General features: G+C 39.7%; 1 protein-coding gene across 2 annotated transcripts in view; it reads left to right on the top strand.

The window, feature by feature from the left end:
• Positions 1–575: 575 nt before the first annotated feature.
• Positions 576–19,355, top strand: part of SMAD5 (SMAD family member 5) — a 48,450-nt gene continuing 29,670 nt past the window's right edge. The window contains exon 1 of one of the 2 annotated variants that reach the window (XM_070414949.1): positions 576–673. The gene's annotated coding sequence lies outside the window, so the exon portion shown is untranslated. Of the gene's footprint in view, positions 674–1,467; positions 1,660–19,355 lie in introns of those variants that run through there. The other variant, XM_070414950.1, reaches the window with a different exon arrangement.

The following is a 19,355-nucleotide window of genomic DNA, read 5'->3' as shown; positions in this document are numbered from 1 at the left end:
CTTTATTTGCTCTTCATCTATCACTGGGTACATCTCCAAGTGTCCATGTCGAGGCCAATTACTTTATGATAAAGTGGGTTGATTGGGTTAGGGGAGAGGAATGTGGTGGGGGTGGGAGCTAGCCCACTCTCACTTTTTTTAAATCCTCACCCGAAGATATGTTGTTTATATGTTTATTGATGAGAGAGAGAGAGAGAGAGAGAGAAGTGACGTGAGAGAGAAGCACCCTTGGGTTGCCTCACGTAAACGCCCCGACCAGGGATTGAACCCACAGCCTAGACTTGTGCCCCGGCTGGGAATCACACCCGACACCTTTCAGGAATACGGGGTCAGCGCTCCAGTGCACTGGGCCCGGCCGGGTCCGACTCTCACTTCTGGGCGGGCCCCGTGGCGAGAAGCCTGGGTGCCTGCAAGCCCGGCGGGCGCGGCGCCCCCACCAGCGGCGGGGAGGCGGCCCGCCCTGCGCGCCCCGGCGGTCACTCGGTGCTCACGCGCATGCGCCGGCCTCCGCGCGGGGGGGTTGGGGAAAAGGGGTGCCCTCGGCTCTTTCCCTCCCTCATCCGGGTCCTGGGCGAGCGGGCGCCGTGCGCGTGTCCCGCGGCCGAGCTGCTAATAAAGTTGCACCGAGGGGAAGCGCAGCGACGGCGGGGAGAGTGCGCCCGGCGGCCGGAGAGTGAGTGAGGGGCCCGGGCGCGAGCGGGAGCGGGAGCGGGAGCGGGGCGCGGGCTGAGCTGGACGCTCCAGGCGGCCTCGGGCCGAGGCGGGGCGTTCGGCGCGGACGCGGCAGAAACCGCCCGGGCCTGCGGGGCGGGAGGTAGGCCGAGTCCCGGCCTGCTGGGGTCCGGGCGGGCGGGGACGGGGCGGCCCGTCTGGCTGCGGAGGCCTCGCCCGCGGCCGGGGGCGGCTTGAGGCGGGGCGGAGGCGGGCCCTGGTCCTGCGCCGGCGTGACCGCGGGTCTGGGGAGGGAGGCGTGGGGGGCGCCCCCGAGGGGCTCCCGGGCCCCGCTTCTGTCCAGAGGATCGGGCGGCTCTTCCTCCTCCGAGCACCGCCCCGCGCGATTGCCGTGCTCGGCGGAGCATCCCGGTCAGCGGCGCTGCAGAGCTGCCCGGTGGCTGGCTGCACCCGTGCCGCCGTCGCTTTGTGTTTCCGAGATAAGGATCCACGCTTCTCGGTGGGAGTTACACTCGGGGCCGTTGTGACCGGCTCCTGCACTCGGCTGGGTGTTGGACCCGCTTGCTGCCACTTGCCATGCCGGTGTTCACCGCTGCAGAGGTCTCTTCCCCTTCGCGTGAAACTTAGGCACCGCTGCACGGACATTGCCGAGCAACGAGTTTGCCTTCGTCGTATTCAGCCCCTGCCCGGGCCCTTCGCGTCGGTATCAATACTTGAGATTCATATTCCGTACCCCCCCCCCCCCCTTTTCCTTTCTTCCCCTTTCAGCTGCTGTTATTACGTGGAGTTTGGAGTCTAAGCTTTGAAAACTCCCATGTGGCGCCCGTCTTAAGTTGGAGCATGCTCAGTAGCCAAAACAGATTTTGGTTTGCAAAAAGAGCTGGGACGAGGATAGTCGGGGATTTGGACGTTTGCCCGCTTCCTAACAAAATGTTCCCATTCTGGTTTTGATGGCATTGGAGAGTGAAGCTGTAGGCCAGCCTGGAGGTGAGGAATGCCTGAACACCCTGGGCCAGATCTCTATCTTGATTGTAGAGACATTGTTTCCTGACCAGCTGGAGATCTTGGGGGGGGGGGGGGCGGGGGGGCCGTAGAGCAGTCCTGGCCGCCTGTGCCTTGAAATGGGTGTGGCGCTAAGTATATCTTGTTTACCTTATCTTTCTATGGAAAAAGTTTCCAAGTCTGGTTGGGTTGGCCACATCTTGCCTGTTGCCTAGCACTACCAAAAGTGTTCTTATCTAGCACCAAAGACGGGATAGGTGGACGTTGTGGCTTGGCCTCACTGAAGTTGAGAGGAAAGGGTACTTGAGTTGCTGGGTTTTTTTTTTTAAATTCTTTAAAAAAATTGTTTTAAAAACTAGAGTACAGAACTTAAATTTTCCTTAGAGTGCCCAAATTACCCAGAGTGAATTAGTTTTTAATGTTAATTTGAAAGTTGAAAGGTTGAAAACCTTTAGTCCCAGTAGGTATAGTAACATCCAAGTAGTTTAAAATTTCTGCTTGATACCAGAAAACAATAGCTAGACACAATGTAATATAGTTTCACATTTTATGGGTCTGAATAGTGTTATGAAATTAGTGGGTTCAAAGTTAAACTAGGGATTATTTTTGGGTTTGGACAAGTTATTTTATATTCTTTTTTTACTCCTTTGCTAACTCTTATTCCTCGAAGAGATTACAAGTATACAAAACAACTCCTAAGAGACAAATTAACATGTAACCTTCATAAAAGTCATACATCTTTAGTTTCGACTTTTAATTTAATTTTTGTTTATGATTGGTGCATGATTGTCAGCATCCTCCTTTCCTTCCTCTCTAATTGCTGCTCCCTCAGTGTGCCTTACCTTTTCACAGAGCTGCTGTTATGGCATAAACTAGTCTCGTTTATTTTTGTTACAAAAATCCATTCGTCCCTTAAGTGTAAAAGTTAGATGCATCTTCTCAACTGACTTTCCTCTTAGATTTTAAATCTGTATGACATCATCTGGTTTAAAGGAGGAGGAGAGCAGGGAGCTGGAAAAGAAAAGAATAAAATAATTTTCGTAGGATCTGTGTATATTTGGTAGTATTATCTACTTGTCTGGTTCACTGTGATAGGCGCCACAGAAATGGGTAGATTGATATGTGCTGCATTTCTTTTCCCTCTGGCAAAGTCAGCTGTTAATTTCAGTGGGAGACAGTGGCAGAATGTTGTTACTAATGAGGTTTGAATCAGATTGTTGTTTACTGTTGGTTATGTAACATGTTGCTGGGAGTATTATTAAAAGTTGCCTTCTGTTGCAAGGTAGAGGCAAGTAAATTCTCCTTACCCTCTCCACTGGGTTTTAATTCTTGGCTGAACCTGAAGGCACATTAGACTATAACCATAATTATACCTGGGCAGCCTGTCTGTTTCCTGTTTTCATCATGAACCCAAACATTATGATTTGCAGTGATGATCTTTTTTGTCCTTTGCATTAAATAGAGGCAATATGTTTTTTCTCTCTACTGAAACCAGATTTGTAACTTGGTTGAATCAAAGATAGTGGCTTTTTGTCTTTTGAAGACTAGGCAATAAAATATCAGTTTTTTATTTCTTAGTAACTTAAATACTATTTTAAAAAATCTATTTTACACAAATTGCTTGTTTGTGTTTTATGTAAATGTTAATGTTACCAATACTTTGTGGAGTCTTTGAATTAAGAAAGCCCTTTTTGTTTATGACTTATCAGTGTTTATTATTACCAGATGTATATGTTGGATTAGGCAGTGAGCCACACATTTGGTTGAATTTCAGAGTTGACTTGAGTACACTATAAGATATTGCTGCCTTTATTCCCCTGGTTTGTCAGTCTTCCCTGTTCTCTTTACTTACAGAAGATGTGTGTGTGTGTGTGTGTGTGTGTGTGTGTGTGTGTGTGTGTCTCTTCTCCCTCTTCTCTCTCCATACCAAGCACAAAGAAGAAGCCAAATAGTTTTATTTCCTCAAATGTTACAGGCATCTTATATCCTGTGTGTTTGCTAGTCTACTCATAAGGTCAGAGACACGGGAGATTTCCTTTTATAAAGGCCAGTAGCAGCATGAGGGATGATTCTTTTCTTCACCAGCCTGAATATCATGGGGAAAAAGTATCTGGGAGGTTAGGACTCAAGAAGGCTGCACAGAAATGGGGTGCTTTCCCACCAAGGAAGATGGTGCATGACCCCAGGAAGCTTATTCATGCTTTCCACTTTAAAAGTTAATAGGATAGTAGTTATTAAAAATGTTAGTGCTAAATTATCCAGTTCATTCCATTGTCTAGAACTGTGAATCTGAGAGGTATGTTTACTAGTTGGAGGGTTAAGATAGAAAATTCTTTTTGAAGATCTGCTAAAAATTTTATTAGAATCAACTAAATTCCCAACCTTATAGGTCACTTTCATATTCTAACAGCTTTTATCATTTTACTCCTTTGAATAAATGAGATAATTACAGAATTTTTTTCCATAAATAATTAGATATAGTTCTAGGCTGTTTAGTTTTGATATACTTTTGCCTTCATCAGCTAGGTGGGAAGATTTTCGGCTCCATTCTGGTAGGAGGTGGTTTCAGAAGGTATTTATTTTTTATTGGATTTATTGGGGTGACATTGGTTAATAAAATTATATAGGTTTTAAGTGTACAATTCTATAATATATCATCTATGTATTGTATTGTGTGTTCACCACCCCAAGTCTGGTCTCTTTCCATCACCATTTATCTCCTACCCTCTGGTAATCTTCATACAATTATCTATGAGGTGTTTTTGTGTTTTGTTTTTGCTTAATTCCCTCACCTTTTCCATCTAGCCCCGAATTCCCTCTCCTCTGACAGCTGTCACTCTGTTCTCTGTATCTATGAGTCTGTTTCTGTTTTGTTTGTTAGTTTATTTTGTTCATTAGATTCCACATATAAATGAAATCATGTGCTATTTGTCTTTCTCTGACTGGCTTATTTCTTGGCTTATAGCATAATGTGCTCCAGATCTAGCTGTACCAGTGATGGCGAACGTTTTGAGCTCGGCGTGTCAGCATTTTGAAAAACCCTAACTTAACTCTGGTGCCGTGTCACATATAGAAATGTTTTGATATTTGCAACCATAGTGAAACAAAGATTTATATTTTTGATATTTATTTTATATATTTAAATGGCATTTAACAAAGAAAAATCAACCAAAAAAATGAGTTCGCGTGTCACCTCTGACATGTGTGTCATAGGTTCGCCATCACTGATCTATACTGTCACAGAAAGGTAAGATTTCTTTTTTTAAGGCCGAGTATTCCACTGTGTAAATGTTCCACAGCTTTTTTTTTTATCAACTCATCTACTGATGTGCAGTTGGGCTGCTTCAAATCTTGGCTATTGTAAATAACACTGCAGTGAACATAGGGGTGCACATATTTTTTTGAATTAATGGTTTGGATTTCTTCAGATATATTCCCAGAAGTGAAATTGCTGGGTCATAAAGCAGTTCCATTTTTAATTTTTCAAGGTAACTCTATACTGCTCTCCACCATGGTGGCTGTACCAATCTGCATTCCCACCAGCAGTGTACTAGGGTACCCTTTTCTCCACATCCTCAACAACACTTGTTGTTTGTTGATTTATTTATTGATGATAGCCATTCTGACAGGTGTGAGGTGATATCTCATTGTGGTTTTATTATGCATTTCTCTCATGATTAGTGACTTTGAGCATCTTTTTATATGTCTGTTGGCTATTTGTGTGTCCTCTTTGGAGAAGTGTCTATTCAGCAACTTTGTCAATTTTTTAAAGTTTTTTTTTGGTTAATTCTCAACAGAGGATATTTTTTCCCATTGATTTTCAAAGAGAGTGGGGGGGGGGGGCGGGGGGAATTGGAGAGGAGGGAGGGAGGAAGGGAGGGAGGGAAGGAAGGAGAGAGAGAGAGATGGAGATCAATTGTCTCCTACAAGCATTCAGACCAGGCTGGAAATTGAACCTGTAACCCAGGTAAGTGCTCTTGACTGGGAACCAAACTAAGACCCTTAGGTAGGCGGGGCCCACTCTCTAACCATTGAGCAGTGTGGGCCAGGGCCCTTTGTCCATTTTTTATTTTTATTTATTTATTTCTTATTTTATTTTTTTAAAATATATTTTATTGATTTTTTACAGAGAGGAAGGGAGAGGGATAGAGAATTAGAAACATCGATCAGCTGCCTCCTGCACACCCCACAGTGGGGATGTGCCCGCAACCAGGGTACATGCCCTTGACTCGAATCAAACCTGGGACCTTTCAGTCTGCAAGCTGACGCTCTATCCACTGAGCCAAACCAGTCAGGGCCCTTTGTCCATTTTTTAATCAGATTGTTCTTTTGTTGTTGAATTACATAAATTCTTTATAAATTTTGGATATTAACCTCTTATCAGATGTATCATTGGCGAATATGTTCTCCCATTTTGTGGGTTGTCTTTTCATTTTGTTGATGGTTTCCTTTGCTGTGCAAAAACTTTTTAGTTTGATGTAGTCCCATTTGTTTATTTATTTTTGTTTGTTTTCTTTGCCTGAGAAGATACGTTAGAAAAAATATTGCTTGAGAAATGTCCGAGATATTACTGCCTATGTTTTCTTCTAGGATTTCTATGATTTCAAGTCTAACATTTAAGTCTTTATTTCGAGTTTATTCTTGTGTATAGTATAAGAAGGTGGTCTGGTTTCTTCTTCTTTTTTTTTTTACATGTATCTGTCCAATTTTCCCAACACCGTTTATTGAATAGACTGTCTTTATCCCATTGTATGCTCTTGCCTCCTTTGTCAAATATTAATTGACCATAAAGGTGTGGGTTTATTTCTGGGTGCTCTATTTGGTTCCATTGATCTTTATCTGTTTTTATGCCAGTACCATGCTGTTTGGATTACTGTGACCTTGTAGTATAGTTTGATATCAGGTAGAGTGATTTGTCCAACTTTGTTCTTCTTTCTCAGATTGCTGCTCCATCCAGGGTCTTTTGTGGTGGCCTGTACATTTTTGGAATATTAGTTCTAGTTCTGTGAAATATGCCATTGGTATCTCAATAGGAATTGTGTTGCATGTATAGATTGCTTTGGGTAATATGAACATTTTATCAATGAATTCTTCCTATCCATGAACACGGTATATGCTTCCACTTATTTGTATCTTCTTCAGTTTCTTTCTTCAGTGTCTTATGATTTTCTGAGTACAGGTCTTATACATTGTTGGTTAAATTGATTCCTAGGTGGTGGTGGTTGTTTTTTTTTTTTTTTGATGCAATTATAAATAGGATTGTTTTCTTCATTTCCTTTTATGATAGTTCATTATTGGTATAAAAATGCACCAATAATGATTTCTGGATATTTATTTTGTGTCCTGCTTCTTTGCTGAATTAATTTATCAGTTCTAGTAGTTTTTTGGTGGCATTTTTAGATAGTTCTCTCTATATAGTATCATGTCATATACAAATGACAGTTTTACTTCTTCCTTTCCAATTTGGATGCTTTATATTCTTACCTGATTATTGTGGCTAGGACTTCCAGTACTATATTGAGTAAGAGTGGTGAAAGCAAATGCCCATGTCTTGTTGACTATTGAGTTTGATGTTGTCTTTGGGTTTATCATATATGGTCTTTATTGTGTTGAAGTGTGTCCCCTCTGTTCCCACTTTGCTAAGAGTTTTTATCATAAATGGGTGCTGGATTTTATCAAATGCTTTTCCAGCATCTATTGATATCATCATATGAATTTTATCCTTCTTTTTGTTTATGTGATGTATCACATTTAATTGATTTGCAGATATTGTACCAACCTTGAATCCCAGGAATAAATCACACTTTATCATGGAGTGTGATCTTTTTAATATGCTACTAGATCTAATTTGCTAACATTTTGTTAAGGATTTTAGCATTTATGTTCACCAGGGATATTGGGCTATACTTTTCTTTCTTTGTAGTATCTTTATCTGGTTTTGGAAATAGGATAATACTGGCCTTGTAAAATGAGTGTGGGAATCTTTCCTTCTCTTGAATTTTTTGGAATAGTTTGAGAAGGATAGGTGGTAGTTTTTGAATGTTTGGTAAGATTATCCTGTAAAGCCATCTGGTCCAGGACTTTTGTTTGTTGGGAGCGTTTTATTTGTTTGTTTGTTTTTTACTGCTTCAATTTCATTAGTTGTAATTGGTCTATTCAGATTTTCTGATTATCCCTGATTCAGTTTTGGAAGATTGTATGTTTCTAGGAATTTTCCCATTTCTTCCAGATTGTCCAATTTGTTGGCATATAGTTATTCTTAATATTTTCTAGTAATTCTTTGTATTTCTTTGGTGTCAGTGGTTACTTCTCTTTAATTTTTGATTTTACTTATTTGGGTCTTCTCTCTTTTTTCCTTGATGAGTCTGGTTAAAGGTTTGCCAATCTTGTTTATCTTTTCAAAGAATCAGCTCTTGGTTTCATTAATCTTTGGAATTATTTTTTTAGACTATTTTGTTTCTTTCTGCTCTATCTTAAGGAATTTTTTATTAGTTCTGTGTGTGCACTACTATAATTGTAATTCACTTTTGGAAACTAGTTGTTAAAGTACATTTTGTAAACAAGTCTTTTTTTTTCTTGAGTTCTTTGGTACACCAGTCTCTGCCTATAATGTATATATAATTTACAGACTGGTATAGTCTGTAGAAATTTGGAAATAGGTTGATCTGTTGTTAGGTTTCAATTACATTTTTTCTTTTGATTTCCATATATGTTATTTTGTTATTACTGAAAATAATAGTGAGAAAAATAAAACTGGTGTCACCTTTCCACCTTTCTCTGAGCATAGCAACTGGAGTCCTGGGAAGTCTCACACTTTTCAGATTTAACTATGACCTCAGAATATGGTTTGTGCTTTCAAGGCAAGTTTTGTTTTGTTCAGTTTTGTTTTCATGATGTGTTAGGATCTGCCTAGCATCTATCTGGTAGGTTGTATAACTTGAGATCTAGTTATTCTGGTTTTTATGTTCCCAGGAAATGGGGGCACTGCAGAAATATTTCAAAGCTAGCCTTTCATTTTCTTTCCCCTATTCACATCTTACTGCTCATTTAAGTGAGTGCCTGCTTAATTCACTGACCATTTCCACTCTTGGGGGTTGAAAGTATACATTACATGAATGCTGCCTAGAGCTGAAAAGGTATCCAGAGTCATATTTGCGATCTTTTCTTTTAGGTAACTTGGACTCTGGGGTGCACATGAGGTATCTGTGGAACATCTTCATAAAACATTGTAATATGTCTTGTGTACACAAGTTAGCACTTTCTGCGCTAGAGACACGTAATGTAACGATTTGGTATCCATCCTTGATGATTTTATAATTTAAAGGAAAGCACTATAAAGATTGACCAGCTCTGTGTCTATTCCTGTGCCTACAGGCCTATACAAGTATACTTGAATCCATCTGGTAGTAATGTAGGGAATCTTGCAGGCTCTGTGGGGGTGAGTGATATATCTAGATCAGGCTCTGCTTAATTAGAGGACTTAGAGGAGCAGATGAATTTTAAAGAGTGATTAAAAACTGGGAAGCAAAAGTCTGGATGTGGGAGATAAAAAAGTATAGACTTGTGTGGGCACAAAGAGAGGCTAGGCAAGAAAATTATGCTGTGAAAAGTGTGAGGGACCATGAGTTCAGCTTTGAATAATTCTCAACCACTATGAACACTTTTTTGATGCCTTTGGAAATTGGGAAATTGGGTAAAAGTGTTGATTTAAGTGTTTCTCTAGGAAAATGGTTTTGATGCTCATGTGATTTTATCTCCTCTTCCTTATAAATGTTTCCTTAAAGAATAAGATTTCTGAATCTAGGAGACCTTGTAGTTAAACTTGCTCTTGGTTTCTTTATCTTCTCTGCCTGCAGCATGATCGTGGCTTACATATTTTGTCATAATTATAGACCTGGATCTAAGATTGGTTTGACAGTGGTGGTTGTGGTAGGGGGTGTCTTCTCTTGCTGATACTTGGTGATTACTATTGATATTAGAATTACAAGGGTAAGATATTTTTTAAGTTTTACCACCAACAACCACAGAAAAGTTACCCTTGAATTTAGTATATAGGCAAGTGACTTTCTTCTATTGCAGGTGATCTTAAAGTCCTTGGTTCTCAAACCTGCTATGTAACTTGGGACTCTTGTTAAAATGTGGAAGATAGGACCCTACTTTCACCTAATGAATCTGAATTTTTTGGTAATGAGTAATTTGTTTTTTAAACCCCATCCTGCAATTGTTTGTATAGGTTTGGCTGAGAAGATGGTGGGTTGTGACCCATATGGGCCTTTATTTTCATGGGTTGATATGCTCAGGAGATTTTGTTTTGGCTAAAGTGTTGGGCGAGGTTTTTGAATTGGTTTGTTTACCTTCTATTTTGGATTGAAACAATTAGAGAGATGTTGGAGCAGAAAGTGTAGTAGTTGTTGCTATGAATTTACCTCTGAAATTTGGGCATGAGCAGTAGCAGTATGTGTCTCTGTGTCTATCTGTCTATAGGAGAGTGTTGAGGGTGGTTTGTATGTGTTTATGGGAGTTGGTCAGGAGGTCCTACTCAGGTACCTTCAGGTAAGAACAGGACCTTTGGGTTCTTGATATTAATATGACTTCATTTGAATTGGAAGCCTGGTAAAGCTTAACATTTTATTCTTACATTTAATGTACATAAAATATAACTCCTGATCTTTCTTCAGTTTTGTTATTAGCATTCCTGAAATCGGTTGATGACAAATCCCATCCTTTCAGGAGCCTTGGAATCACTGTTGACTCCTCTGTTCTTACATTCCCTTTATCTGTTCTATCAGGAAATCTATTATCTTCCAAAATATATGTGAAATTGTCTACTTCTCACCTCCCCACTACTATCACCCTGATCTAAGCCATTATCATCTCACCTAGATTCCTGTAATTCTGAACTGGTCCCTCTGCTTTTTACCCTTGCTGACCCCATCCCCCTAGTTTATTCTCAACACATGAGCCAGAGTAATCGTATATAATAAAAGCCTGATATACTAAGTGTCCGACTGTTCAACCGTTCAACCAATAGCTGTGACGCACACTGACCACCAGGGGCCAGACGCTCTGACCGGTAGGTTGGCTTGATGCTGGGGTCCGGCTGATCAGGACTGCTCAAGATGGGTTGGACATGCCCTGGAGCCCTACCGCAGTCCCTCCCCAGCCCCAGTTGTGCACCGGTGGGGTCCCTCAGCCTGGCCTGCACCCTCTCTCAAACCAGGACCCTTCGGGGGATGTCAGAGAGCCGGTGTCAGCCTGCAGGCCAGGTTGAGGGACCCACTGTTGCACAAATCCGTGCACCAGGCCTCTAGTTGTTTAATGATGTCATGTTTCCACTCAGAGCTCTCAAATGGGGTCTGAATTTCACTTATAGTGAAAGCCAAAGCCCTTACTGTATCCAGTATGACCAGTCTGTGTCTACTACCTGTTTAACCCCACTCCTATTTCCCCCTCCTTGTTCACTTTATTCTCAGGCTACCCCGGTCTTATAGTAATGTGAGTGTGCCAGGTGTGCTCCCACCTTGGCATCTTTGTGTTGCCTTTGCCTGTAATGCTTTTCCTTCAGATATCTGCCTGGCTCTTATTTCCTTAAAGTTTTGACTCAGTTAACACCTCAGTGAGGCCTGTCCAACCTATTGAAAATTATACCTCTCCCACAGCATGCCTTTTCTACCCCCCCTCTGCTTTATTTTTCTCCGTCACGCTTTTCACCTAACAAACCCTATTGTATCACTTATTTATTGTATGTTGTCTGTCTCCCTCCATTGGAATGTAAGCTACATGAAGACAAGGATTTGGTCTTCTTTATTCACTTCTATATTCCCAGCTCCTAGAATGCTACCTCAATAAGTGTACTTTTGAATGAATAACTTGAATTTAATAAGTTCTCTGAATATGCTTTATACTGCTTCTTAAATATTACATTCTAGTAGGAGACAAAAATCAAGTAAACCAACAGATAATTACAAATAGGTTAATATAGTGAAGGAGATGAACATAGTATTTATGTAGGGTTACAGGGTGGTCAGGGAAGGTCTCTGGGAACATAGCTAAAGTTGAGGCCTAAATGAGGAGAGGTCTAGAAATTAGTGGTTGGAGCTTGAGGAGAGTGGTCCAGGCAGAGAATGGCATTTGTAACATATCTGAGGTACAAAAGACATTTCCAGGCAGGAAGAGAAATGCTTTGGAAAAATGAATTCTTACTAATATTTATTCAGAGCAGAAAGTATTTTACCCTAGTTTCCAATCAACTTCTCTTAAATTTCAGCTTCTAAACTTGTATAACCCTAAATATAATGAAGGGAATTCTTTTGAAATATGAATTAACCTTGTAACGTAAACCCTCTTTAGTAAGTATTTTAATATAGCTGAGGTACAGCTATACTTTGGTTTTAAAATCTGTTTTTCCCCTTGACTACGCAAAAGTACATGTTTATTTTAAGAAGCACAGAATTGTGTGAAGCAGAAAGTGTTTTGTATCCCTGCCTTGCCCCCCCCACTAATATCCTTTCAAAACTCTTTATGCAGATTTTCTTTCATTTATTAAACAAATAATTACTGAGCACATGTGTCACTCGTTATAACGACAAGTGAAAACAGATATGGCTGCTCTCATTTACATTCTTCCAGAACTTACTTTTTTTTTAAAATTGATTTTTTACAGAGAGGAAGGGAGAGGGATAGAGAGATAAAAACATCGATGAGAGAGAAACATCGATCAGCTGCCTCCTGCACACCTCCCACGGGGGATGTGCCCGCAATCAAGGTACATGCCCCTGACCGGAACCGAACCTGGGACCTTTCAGTCCACAGGCTGATGCTCTATCCACCGAGCCAAACCGGTTAGGGCCAGAACTCACTTTCTTGCAGAACTGGACAGATAGATGTAAAAATAAAGGTATAAGTGCTACGAAATAGAGGTATGTGATATAATAGAGGAATGTCACCTAGGCAGGGTGCTCGGGGAAGGCTTCCCTGAAGAAGGAATGCTTAAGCTGAAATCAGAGATGTATGTGTGAGTGTGTATGTTTGTAATGTGATAGATTCTTTTGTAATGCATGTAATCTATTAATTTTATAAGGTTTTCATATATGGTGGAGGTACCACTGCATTTCTTTGGATTTCCAAGATACTGTTCCGTGTTATTGTTCTATCCAATAGTTGCAGTTTTTCAGAACTCAGGGAATCTAACACATGCAGCAAGTTCTAAATCTTACTATTATCACAGTTTTCTTTCTAGCTGAGGTCATTTCTCTAGGAAATAACAAAACATATCAATGTGAGAGTCATCTCATCAGGTTTTCATAAACCAGAGGTCAACTATAAAAGGCCAATCATAGTTGTTTAAGTCTCTCCAAGTTCTGATGTAAGAAGCACATCAGTTACTGGCCTTCTGGGCTTGTATACATATTTTTTACTCTCTATTTTAATGTTCTGTCTCAGTTAGCTATCATATGGAAGTAAGTCTAGAGTGAAACTAAGTGATGTGCTAAACAGTATATTAAGCTCTTCATTGCACCTTCTCTTTTCCCCCCATTACTCTTTAAGCTCTTTGAAGTTACAGATAGTGTTCTTTAATCCTGAGTTCCTAGCACAGAGTATTCCTGGCTTCTTAGGTACCCAGTAAAATTTGAATAAATTAAATATCTACTCTCATAGATTCAACTCTCACTTCTGTTCATATGATCCCCCAAATATGCATATTCATTCCTTTTCTCATGAGCTTTAATGTCATATCTTCTTGAAGCTGCATTGGTGCTTGCTTCCTTATATCCCTCCACCATCAGCTTCTTACCTCAGCTTGGCTTTAACTAGAATTCCTCTGTTTAGGTAAGTGTATCTTTATTCTTTCAGCTTTTAAACTTTACCTTTTTTGTTTGCCCCTGTTTCTATTCTAGGTAGTCACCAAGTCTTATTGATTGTTTATTTGTAATGTCTCTCACATATTCCTTATCTATATCTCTACTTTCATCACTTACCTTGTTCTGTGTACCACCACCCTTGTATATCTTCCTTTCATAGTTGGGGTTACTACTATGTTTTCCATCTTCGTTTTCTTCCATTTTTGTCTCCTTCAAATGCCTCTTTGAACATATCTTTCTGCTTAGGTGGAACTCTACATTGCACATAGGATTACTTCCAGCAGCCTGACTCCTTAGCCTTGAATTCAGTCTTTCCCTGCTTGGCATTTATTCTGTGGTGGTGCTTTAATCTTATGGTTCACAAATGGTTAATTGTATCCTCATAGTCTTTCAGGGAATTTTATTCACCTCCATGTAGTGTGTGTGTGTTTGGGGGAGATGGAGGCCTGTCAGAGGTTGGTTTTTTGTATACTTGCTAAGTCCTCCACTTTTTATCTGTCTCTAGTCATTTACAACACAGTTAATTCTTCTTAAGCAGTTTTATTCACAAGTATATAATCTTCTTACCTTTTTTCTCCTCTGTTTTTCAGTTATTTTGGGATAATTCCTCTTGCATTATTTTCTGTTTATAGATCTAAGTGTGATAGTGTTTGATCACTAGATTTTATTATATTCACTCAAACTGCAATATTGATAATTGACTGACTCACTGTACACAGATTGTCCTGTGTATTTATTTCTCAATGGGATTTTAGATTGGGGTGGGGCTGGGGGGAGTTCTCTGGTTTTTAAGCTAGAAATAGAAATTCCCTGAAAGATTTCTTGGGCACTGTTCAGTTTCGTTTGCTTTTGTTTTATTAATTTATTGGTTAGCCCACTGTCATTGTAACAAGACTTGGCTTTTAAGGAAAGATTCAATGATATTCAGACTTTTTTTATATTCTAAAAAGTTGGTTTAGTATAGCCTCTGTAAGAGCAAAAAAGAGAAAATAGAATTTGTCTTCTATCCCTAATTGTGCTATTGAAATAAGGCTTTAATATTTGCAAGTAGTAATTTTTACAGTTGCTTCTTATGAAGGTTATTGCAAAAGAAAATATATGATTTAAGTTTCTTGAAATCTTTTGTTTGTTTTCTTAGGAACTAAATACATCACCTTTAAAAAACAATAACATATATTATTCCCTATGGTGTACTTCAGGATAACTTTAATATGTTAGTGACCCAGGATGAGGATGGCAGAGGCACAAGTAGGAATTCTCTCAGAAGTCAGGTTTTCATGTAGAGCATTGTCTCAGATATCTGGGCTGTCAAAATATATCTTCCCTTCTACTTGAAGAGAACTCAAGGGTAAGAAAGCACTGGAGCACATGAAAATACTAAAGATACAAATTGCACACTGTGTGCTAATTGGGTCCTGTTGGAGGTAGAAGAAAAGTGCATTTTCATTAGTTAGTTTATACATCATTAGGTAGTAGTTAAGCTTCTCCAAAACCAGCACTGAGGAATGTGGAAGAAGCTGTGAGGAATGGAGAAAGAGGAGGCAAAAAATGAGGAGTCAAAGAAATGAGAACAAAAGAGAAGGGGGGGAGCAATAGATAATGGCGGGAGGTGATGGGGATCATCAGAAAGGACTTTGGGAGAGGAGAAAAGAAAAGCTGCAATTTTTGTCACCTCCTAACATCTCTGAGTTAAATGTTTATCTCATTTAATTCTTAAAACTTACATTCACTATATAAAATAGGAAAGATTGAGGATACAGGTGTGTTAGATCCAGAATTTGAACCCTTAACAGTGCTTGGCATAGTGAGTATTCAATAAATGTTAGTTGTCTCCTCCTCCTCTAAGGAATATTATTTCTTTGCTTTAGCAATTGATTTTTTATACTTAATGAGAAATTATTTCATAACCAAGGAAAAGATGCTGTTGAAATCCTTGAAATAACTGTTTTTTTGAAGAAAGTTGTTTCTAAAAGTCTACCTTTTCAAAATCATTCGTGCACTTTCATCTATTCATTTGGTTGGGGCGTCATCCCATGTCAGTAACAATGCATCCTATTCTCCATGCTTTCTAAAGTGGATTTCCAACACAGCACAGTAACAGGTTCATAATGATAATTAAGTCTTTAAGAAAAGCTCATGTTACACTTAGGTCTTTGTGAACTAATGATAAGTGGTGTAGGAAAATGCTCATTTAAAATGAAACCACTTAAAATGCAGATCAGTATGTCATACTGAATTGTGACTAAAAGATCTGATTGTGACTATCTTGAAAAATTAAAATTTTGGGTAAACACTAGTTTGTAGTTATAAACATGCATTAATTTTATAACGAACAAATGAATCAAGTGTGAATGGATAGGCTTCTTTCTTCTCACAAAATAATTTAGCATAATATAGCAGTGGTGCTGACATTAAGAGGATTTTTGTTTTTTTGCAGAAATATCCATAAAAATATAAATTGCTTTTCCCAAGAACATCGGTTAATCCTTTGATAGTCAAGTTATTCTTTCTCTACAAACAATAGGCTTGTTTACCAATCACTACAAAAGTGATAAATTCCTGAAGGTCTGTTCTTCATCACTGCAAAACCACTACAGGAGTACCATCCATTTGGGCCATAGTGCATCACTCCCATGGGTTTTCCAGGCAAAGAGAATGCAAATCTGATGCTAATGCTGCTTGCTGTGCCCTGAGTAACAAAGTCCTTTGTCTCTGACCCAGGAGTCTCATGTACTTGGTCAGTATGTGAAACTAACTTATTTGCATGTAGAGTAGTAGGGTAAAATTAAATCCCACGCCCTACATTTTTACTATCATTTTAATAAACTTTGTGAAATTTTATAGTTTTTGCAAATTTGTAGTTTTACTCATGGTTTATGGTGAGGGAGATGCTAGTGAATACGAACTAATTTTATAGGTGATCTGCTCACTAGTAAATTTTTAAAAGTTTTTTTTATATTGAAGTATATCTTATAATAAAGTATATAAATCTTACGTGTATAACTCAGTGAACTTTTACATATGCGTACATTTATGTAAAGATACAGAAAATTTATAGCTCCCCAGAAGAGTCTCTCTTGTCCTTCATATTAAACATTGGTTAGTTTTTCCTCTTTTTGAATGTTATATAGATGGAATGATATTTTGTATCTGCATTCTTCAGTATTATATCTATGAGATCCATCATGTCTTTTAGGAATGGAATAGTTTGGTCCTAGGAATTTATGTTTAGTATCAATAAATATTGTCAAACAATTTTCCAAAGTAGTTGGGTAAATTTATATCCTTCCGTATTTAAAGAGTTGAGTGTAAGATTTGTCCCTACCCTTTTCGTAGTGCTAGTTTTTTATTTTTAAAAAAATTAATTTTAGAGAAAAAGGAAGGGAGAGGGAGAGGGAGATTTTCTTGAAAGACACAGATGAGCAGAGGTACAGGGATTCGGGTTGGATCACAAAGTGTGTGTAGTACAGTGGTAGGTATGTTAGCCTGAGATAAGATCTAACCAAACATCCATCTGTTGATCGAACCCACGAGGTGGTTATGTACCCTGACTGGGAATTGAACAGGAGGCCTTTTGGTGCATGGGATGATGCTCCAACCAACTGAGGCACACTGGCCAGGACCCTAGTACTAGTTTTAAGAAAGCACAAATCTTAGAGTCTTAGGTTTTAAAATCTGACACTCCTTATTCTTTCTGAAGCCAATCTCTTGAAGTCTAAATAATGACATCACCATTCACCATTCACGAAGTCATTGGCCTTTTCTTTGTTCACATTCTTTTTAAACTCTCTCTTGTGTTTAATCTTCCACAGTATCTTTGTATGTAGTTCTAAGATCTTCCTCATAGTGATACTTTATCAGTAACTCTTTCTCCTCTTTTCTACCAGTGAATATTCCCTAATATTTGGGTATTTACCTGCTGCTCTTTTCATTCTGTTGAAAACCTACATTTTCTTTACTGTTTCAGCTCTTTGTACAAAATCTTAAATCTGTTTCTCATCTTTTCTTTGCTAAACCTATATCTCCAGTCATGTCCCTTTTCCCAATAGAGTTAACCATCTTCTTTGCTGACTAAGCCACTTTCTTAGTATCCTTAATTCTGTTAATGGAATTGTCATTATCTTAGTCACCTGGACTTAACATTTGAAGTTATCTTTTTAATTGCAAGGTACAGTTGATAGAAAAATCAATGGCCATTCATTATATACTCCCTTAGTATGTGGTATGGCACATGGCATAGTGCCAGGTGCTGAAGACTTCTTCCTGGGAAGATTTTATATTCCATTTGGGAAGTTAAGATATGTTTTTATCATTTCAGATATTATTTATTAATTATAATAAGTATAATAAATGGCCATAGCCTCTTTAGGGTGGAGTAATAAAGGAATTCTTTACAAAAGGGAATGGATTTGAGCTTATCATTAAGGATGACTAAGATTTTCTTGAAAGACACAGATGAGCAGAGGTACAGGGATTGGGGTTGGATCAGAAAGTGTGTGTAGTACAGTGGTAGGTATGTTAGCCTGAGATAAGATCTAACCAATCTTTGAAATCTTCACTCTTCCTCCTTTGAATACTAATGATCATAATTCACATTTGAATAGCACTTTTCAGTTTATAAAGTATCTATTACTGATACCTTTTTTCCAACATTACTTCTGCTACTTCACTGGTTGCTCATTGTCTGTCATTGGCTGTGTAGTCACCACAGGGACTTATCAGTGGAGTGCCACTGCACATCATTTCTTCTTGTCATTAACTCCAAGAGCTTCTTAATGGTGCAGAGTAGTGGTCTGCCTGGAGCAGGTTCATTAAGTTAATGTGCTTAAAATATCACAGAAGGCAGTAGGAATTATAAAATTATAAACTGTCCTTTTCTCGGTTAAAATTTGAATTATCTTTACATTTATTCAGTACTAGAGGCCTGGTGCACAAAATTTGTGCACGGGTAGGATCCATAGTCCTGGATAGCAATCAGGGCTGATCTGTGGGGTGACTGGTGGGGCGATCAGGGACCCCTGCTGGCACCTGCCTTGGCTGGCCTGGTGCCTGCTCGCTGTCCCCGCTCCCTGCCGCCGCCATCACTGCTGGTTGCCTCCCTCTGTGGGGCGACCAGCAGGGCAAATGGGGGCCCCTGCTGGCACCTGCCTTGGCTGGCCTGGGGCCTGTGGGCTGGGGGCAGCTCCTGCGTTGAATGTCTGCCCCCTGTGGTCAGTGCACGTCATAGCAACCAGTCGTTCCTGCAGGAGCGAGCTGAAACTGGCTCTTCGACATCCCCTGAGGGGTCCCAGATTGTGAGAGGGTGCAGGCCAGGCCGAGGGACCCCACTGATGCACAATCGGGGCCAGAAAGGGACGCGGGAGGTTGACCAGCCAGAGAGGGACTGCAGGAGGGCTCCAGATCATGTCCAGCCCATCTCGCTCAATCCCGATCGTCCGGACCCCAGCAGCAAGCTAACCTACTGGTCGGAGCGTCTGCCCCCTGGTGGTCAGTGCATGTCATAGTGACCAGTTGAGCAGCCTTAGCATATCATTAGCATATTATGCTTTGATTGGTTGAACGGCCAACTGGTTGACTGGACACTTAGCATATTAAGCTTTTATTATATAGAATTCTTAGTTCTAAAAATAGATACTTCCCATTTTTTTGGCAATTATGTGTGTTAGGATTTATTTGAGGGCTTGGTACATTTTATCTTATGACAACTGTTACTATAATTTGCATTTAATAATGTGACTTGAATAAGACCATGGCTTTTGCCCAAACCTTATAAGTCTGTGAAACATTTTAAAGAGAATAATGACCTTAGGGAAGAGCTAG

This window comes from Myotis yumanensis, unplaced genomic scaffold (assembly GCF_028538775.1).
Source record: "Myotis yumanensis isolate MYYU_CA2020_CCGP unplaced genomic scaffold, mMyoYum1.0.hap1 SCAF_5, whole genome shotgun sequence".
Taxonomy (NCBI): domain Eukaryota; kingdom Metazoa; phylum Chordata; class Mammalia; order Chiroptera; family Vespertilionidae; genus Myotis; species Myotis yumanensis.
This window is presented reverse-complemented; position numbering and strand designations above follow the sequence as displayed.